The sequence below is a fragment of the Pistacia vera genome, unplaced genomic scaffold (assembly GCF_008641045.1).
Source record: "Pistacia vera cultivar Batoury unplaced genomic scaffold, PisVer_v2 Contig40, whole genome shotgun sequence".
In the NCBI taxonomy this organism is placed as follows: Eukaryota; Viridiplantae; Streptophyta; class Magnoliopsida; order Sapindales; family Anacardiaceae; genus Pistacia; species Pistacia vera.
The window spans coordinates 254,724-261,379 of NW_022196224.1; the positions used below are offsets into that span (position 1 = coordinate 254,724).

Consider the following 6,656-nt stretch of genomic DNA (forward strand, 5'->3'; position numbering starts at 1 on the left):
ACTTCTGTTATGCCTGAAAAATATAGGGCTGACGTAAGGTCCAGTCAGCGTGTAAAAGTCAGAGCATGGGTACACCCACAACCAAGTCACGTGAGGAAAGGGGCAGCCTGCTTTTGTCAGAGCAGTAGGTGTGCTTCAGACCAGCAGGAAGTTGTGGTGATCCCACGTGTCAAATCCCTATGCCAAATCGCGCAAATCACTCTAGAAGGTGGGTAATGTGACATAAAGAAGGATTTGCACGGATAATCCCACCAACTCACAGATTCAGTAATCATTAGCTCAATGCATCCTACTATAAATTGAGAGCTCATCTCTCATTCAAGGGATTCACTCATTTTTAATCTTGATTAGCTACTCTCTCTCTATAATTTATAGCATTCACTCACTTATACTATCATTTGTAAGTTAGTCAGCTAATGAGATCTGACCCCTATCATTAATAAAATAACAGTGGACGTATGACTTGCTTCCTTAGCATCCGAACCACTTTAAAAATACTTTTCTCATTATATTTATTCTCTTTTTCTTACATTCACGTATGTCTTCTGAGTCTGCTCAGCATTTCACACGTGCGATTCATTGGTGTAAAAATCACGCATCAAACAATAGCCATGTTTTCCGCAATATTTATCTAGTGTACATGCATATGGATGGGTGTCTACCTGAGCTAAAGGAAGACAAATTAGTAATGTTGACATTCTGTTGATTGGATTATTGAATTCTCAGAATGCTATTGTCCAGGCAGATCTGGTTACTTCCATTTACTAGTCCGAATGTTATTTTATTGACCATGAATCTTTACTTTTGTTGGCTTTCTTAGTCCGTCATCTTATTGAACTTTTATTAGATACAAATGATCTGGGATCCCAAGCAACAAATTGAGATGGTGGGAGTTCCAGAAGAGCGTTTGGCTGGTCATGCTTTCCATATGTATCACCTCACCTCACCCGACCAAACGTACTAACAAGCATCCTTCTCTTTTTCTTTTCTTTTTATTGGCCAGGTATATAAATTCGTCACTCTGATCTTAACTGAGCATCAGCTGACTATGTCTCCTCTCTTTTGCAGAGTTTCTTTCGAGTTTCAGCATCATGTTTGTGGTAGATCAATATATGCCGAGGGTACTATTGGTGCTGTAATTTTCCTTTCTAAAAAGGTACTAATACTTCCATTCATTGCCTATTTTATACTGAATTTTCTTTCACATGATGTTATGTACACATTATAACATATTTTTATTCTTTGATAAAACATATGAATCAAAATTTCTTATAAAGATCGGTGTTCCTTGTGGGAGTTCCTAATTTTCAACCAGTATGATCTTGAGTTTTTAAGGATGGATTAGTGTGACGATGCCGTAATTACTATTTTGATTTTTAATCGTCATGTAAAATCAGGCTCAGCCGCAGGCTGACAAGCGGTAGGAGGCAAACATGCAATAAAAATTTTGCTTTCATTTGTTTGTATTAGTATATAATTCAGCTCAAGATGCCCAGAAATATTATGGACATATTGAAGGGGATTTTGAATAAATGTTTTGCCCTTGAAAGTACATTTTTTATTATTATTGTTCTTCTTGTTGTCGTTGTTATATTATTCATTTATTTATTTTAGCATATCAGGAGGTATGAATTATGTATTACATGAGGTATTGGGATGTATTGGAATTTCATTTGTCTAGGGTCAAGTTTAGCATTTAAAAGAATGAACCACATCTTAAGAGAATAGGCCTCATTGTTTGGTGTCCTTTCACTGTCCTCTTGCTTCTTAACATTGATATTGAAAGGATTTTAAATAATAATTGCCTTATTATCTCAATGATGCGAAGAATTTCCAATGAAGATTTTAAGCAGTTCGCTATGATATGGAAGGCTTCCTTTTCCCCTAAAATTAAATTCCAATACAGCAGATTTACCCAGCCTTGAATTGGTCCACTTCATGGCTCACGGTGTTTAAGTAAGAAGAGACAGCTGACCATCTCTTCCTCCATTGCATTGTGGCTTCTTTTTTATGGTCCAGAGCTTGCAGAGAAGCCAACATTTAGTGGGCTATTTTGAGAACCATTCAAGAACTTGTTCTTCCCTTCTACTGAAAATTTATGCACATTTGGTAAAAGTAAAGAAAACCGAGACGCTATGGGATTGTGTGGTGTTAGCTAGCGTGAAAGAAAAATAAAGTTTCTCAAGAGGCTATATGAGAGGATTCTAGTGTATTGTGGGACAAAGTGTATTTTTTTGCATTACTTTGGGCCTTCGTTTCAAAAGACTTCCAAGAAAATTTGTTCTTCTTTATTCATCTCAACTAGGATGGGGTTTTGCGTTGATTTAGTCTTGGTTTTTGATCTAGTTTTTGGTCTGTTTTCTCTGTATAGCTGAACCTATACAGATTTTTTGATGATTTCTTTGTATATTCCCCCCTTCTCTTTAGGCGAACTGGCGTCTTCAGTTGATACCTGATCTGCTAGTGAATTTCTCTTGTTCCTTCATAAATACAATACAATCTTTTCTGTTTCATATAGGAAAAAGAAAATTATCTCAATGACATTTTAGTTTCTTTATTCTGTTTGCCTACACAAAGATGATGAACTTTTTGTAACTATTTAGAAAAATTACCATTTCAGTTTAACACTTAGCAACCAATTTAGAGGGCTTTCCTGATCATTTACTCAACTAGCATGGTTACATTTTCAGATTAAAAACACCCTCAAATTGTTAATGCTTAGAAGCAGCTAGTGCTTTACACAAATTTTACACTTCAAAACCTTTTTCAATGTGAATTAAGTCTTGGATTGACAAAGTTTCTTGAAATTCACCAAAAGATCCATGAAACATTGAGAAAGAACATTGAAACAAAATTACTTGAGAGCCTTCTGTATATCTGAACAGTTACAAATTTTTTTGCCTCATTACCTTCTTTATTGTTTCTTCTTAGCATGTGTGACTGAATATTTCAACCTTTATGCTGTATGTACTTTTGTCCAATTTTGCATGCCTCTATTTATTGCCTTATAACTGGTGGAAGAGCTGGTATAGATTTGTTTTTGTTGTATTTTGACTATTGGTGGGATTAGATTTAAATATTTCTTACTTTTGTAGATTTACTAAAAATTTCATGCATATAAAATAATATAAATGTATAAGATATATGATGTTGAAGTGCTTGCTCACCTATTTGTCTGCCGAGCAAGAACTGCCGTGATTAACATGCTGCTCCTCTGCTTTTCACTATACTATGTATGCTAAAAAGCAATCGGCTTCTGTTTTGTTTGATGTTTCATTCGACTATTTCACAACGTTTTAGGCACATTATATAGCTTTTTAGCTTATAGTGGTTGATAGATGATATTGTATGCAATAATCTTTTCAACTCAGGTTCATGAAATTGCAATGGTGTCAGCAATTTAAGAAGCTCAGAAGAATAACCTTAGAAGTTTCAATGATTACATGATGAAAGTTTTGGAGGTTGGTGTAACATGATAAGCTTTTAGATTATCATTATAACTTTGTTTGTCATTCTCTCTTCACACACACTGATACAACTATTATTTTCTATTATTGGAAAATGTTACTTTTCTTATATATTTGCTTAGAAACTGATGAAATTAGAATAATGACCAATAAAAACAAGTACTTTGTTTACTTTACCCATTGTAGCTTCTTGCCTCTCTGTTTATGGAGCAACATTTAGTTGCATTCCCTCAATCAATTGTTTACTTAATATTTTCTGCCGTTGCTGTGTGTATATACATGTTCATGTCGATTAATTGATATTTTTATTTTAAAATTTAAATTTAAATTTTTTCATTAGCATTTATGTTTAATTTAAGATAATTCCAATTGAATAGACGCAGGTCAGGACATTTGTTCTTGGGTTACTCTAATTGAAGCCATGTAAGTTACAATTACAGTTTCAGCGGGTGATTTTGTATTTTGTTTAGAGTTCTTTGTAAATAGCATTTGCAAATATTATGGAAAAGGTTATATCCTTCAAACTGGTATGCTTCATAATTTTTTGCTGTCCCCATGACAAGAAGTCTATTGATTAATTTGTTATTGTTCACTGTCCAGTTATGTGGGAACTAATTCCCCTTGATCTAGAGTGTTGATAATAACTATTAAATCTGGATGGTAGCTGTGGGAAATTTCTACCCTTCTTGTGCATTTACTTCTTATTGATAGTTGGAATCTGTTGTTTGGCAGGAAGACTGGCAAAAACAAGAAGGTGATTTCTTTAGCGCTTGAGTCGAATTTCAACATTACCCAAGACTAACGTGACTGATACAAGCACAGGTGGAACTCTTTCGGGTCAAATAGTGTCCATGACTTCTAGTCCACAGATTTCCTCTGGACCGTCTAGCATGGAGCTTGTACCCTTAGCTAACAAGCCTGTCCTTGAGAAAAAAGCAACAGTTTGTGCTGAACAATGCGAGAGACTGAGGAGTACCATTTAAAGTAAGACTGGTTTGTTATTTATACTGAAAGTACTTACTGGTTTTGAAAGATAACTAAGCTTGAGTGGCATGTTTACATATATGTTATTTATTTGATAATCAATTGACTGTTAGAGAAATATATATGCTATCATCTTGACGGTAATCACAAGTGAAGCTGGCATTGTATCTGTTCTTTACTCAATATACATGCCGGTTCTATGACATTGTAATACATTATGCTTATTATTGTTATTTTTTATTTCCAGTGTTAAATTATTTGTTAGAATCTATTTATCTCTATATTAACTACAGTCTATGTTCGAGTCATTTTTATAAACAAAAACTCTGTACAATCTATAATTTGAATACTTAGCTAAGTAATTGTCAATGATAAAAATGCCACAAGTTTTATATTTTGGGCCAAAACTTCATTAAGAAAGCTTCAAGTCTATTATCGCCCTGCTCCTTGTTCATTGATTGGCATCAGTTGTGTTTACTGTTTCAGATGAAAACCATTACAAAACTTGTAGAGAAATTAGCAGCGATGAAGTCTATTTGGCTGACCAAGATGATGATGAGGAAGATTAATTTATGGGTTCTGTATCCAAGTTACAACTCAGGTGAAAAAAAATTATTCTTCAGTAAAATTTAGTGTTGGAGCCAATCTGATTGCTTTGATGCAATTTATTTCCAGGAAAGATATTTCTAAGGCTCGTTGGAACGATGAATTAGGGATGGCTGAGGTTGTGGAAAAGAAGGGTAAGGTGGTGGACAACAGCAGCAAGACGTTTTGCTCAATTGAGGAGACTTCGTAGGTCAAACTCTTGTTATTGTTTGCTTGCAAGTTAGTGTTACAAGTTTGCTTTATAGATTGTATATGTGGTCATGGCTACAAAAAATTCAATGTTACCTGTTGGTTGATTAGCAATTTTAGAACAACGGAAAAAGGCTTATTAGAATGTAGCGAAATGTTCTTTAGAAGCAGTTTTCAAATGAAAACTCTTTTGTAAACTGTAAAGTTTTTTTTTTTTTTTTAAACAGGAAATGTAAATAGTACTTAAAAGTGCTTTTTTGCAAAATCCTATTTTTCTAAAAGACTATTTGAGAACTTAAAAAAACATATTTTCTTGCAAAAAAATTAAGAAGTATACTAAATGCTCCTATGTTATACTATAAATTGGTCACAGGAGCTCTTTGAACAAAAAGTCTTCCAATAGATATAGGTGAATGGTAGCATAATTTAGTAATAAACAATGAAAAAGTTAATTTGTATGGAATAATTTAGAATCAAAAGTAGTAATTACAGTTGATGCCTTTTCCTTGCCATATTAGGTATTCAAGTTGGTTGAATAAATTTTTTAACTCTTTTCTTGTAGGTTTCTGGTTGAAGTTAGGGCATTACTTCTGTTGGATGATAAAGATTCTAGTCTTCCTTCAAAATATATATATATATATATATATATATATGCGAAGGTTGCAGAGGAGAAGACTGGATGTTCTTTTTTGATGTTTATAGGTACCTAAAATCTCTTGGTTACATAGTGGGGCGGCATGGTGTACCTTGGACTATGAAGATTACCGAAAAAATGTTGACTTCATCAGTGAATCTCAAAAAAGAAATGAAAATATGGATCTGGAATCAAAGAAAGACAGTTTTATTATTGATTTATTAAATAATGATACATGCTAGAAAAGATAGAAATTAGAAACATGATAAATTAAGTAAAACTTACGATTTGTTGAGTAGAGAAAGAAACAGAAAGTTATATCTAGCAAAGAAGAGAAATAAATGATAAAGAATAGCACAGCGCTAGAAGGATTTAGAAAGACTTGAGAAAAATAGAAGACTGCTAAGTAGTACGTCTGAGAATAAAGAGAGAAAGCAAGCAGAAATTTAGAAGCAGTACAGCGAAAACGGGACAAACGAGTAAGAGCATAATTAGATTTGGTTTACTACTGAGCATTTATAACTCACCCCGTTGCTTTCCTTATTTTTTCAAGTAGTATGTAGTGGTCGGGAGACGTCAAGCAGGCGAGATGATTGCACAACTATCTCGGTGAAGAAATTATGTGATTTATTATGTGAGAAATAATCTTTGTGTAATAGTATGTTATAACTGGATTAAGGATAAAAATTTTAGACGAACACCGTTTTTAAATTAGCAATTCTCTGGATTCTCTCTGTAATACTCAGTGAATACTTGCCTAGTAAGACATTACGGTT

The 6,656-nt window shown here is 33.6% G+C and overlaps 1 long non-coding RNA gene across 7 annotated transcripts; it reads left to right on the forward strand.

Moving 5' to 3' along the window:
* Window positions 1-672: 672 nt before the first annotated feature.
* Window positions 673-5,937, forward strand: LOC116141751. 7 transcript variants are annotated; one of them, XR_004129869.1, is made up of 7 exons: window positions 673-750; window positions 848-957; window positions 1,069-1,156; window positions 4,200-4,451; window positions 4,938-5,052; window positions 5,127-5,247; window positions 5,809-5,937. It is a non-coding gene; the product is annotated as an uncharacterized LOC116141751 (long non-coding RNA). The 7 variants fall into 7 exon arrangements; XR_004129866.1 differs by adding an exon at window positions 3,372-3,461 and having other exon boundaries at window positions 705-957; XR_004129867.1 differs by having other exon boundaries at window positions 705-957; window positions 4,920-5,052.
* Window positions 5,938-6,656: the final 719 nt, after the last annotated feature.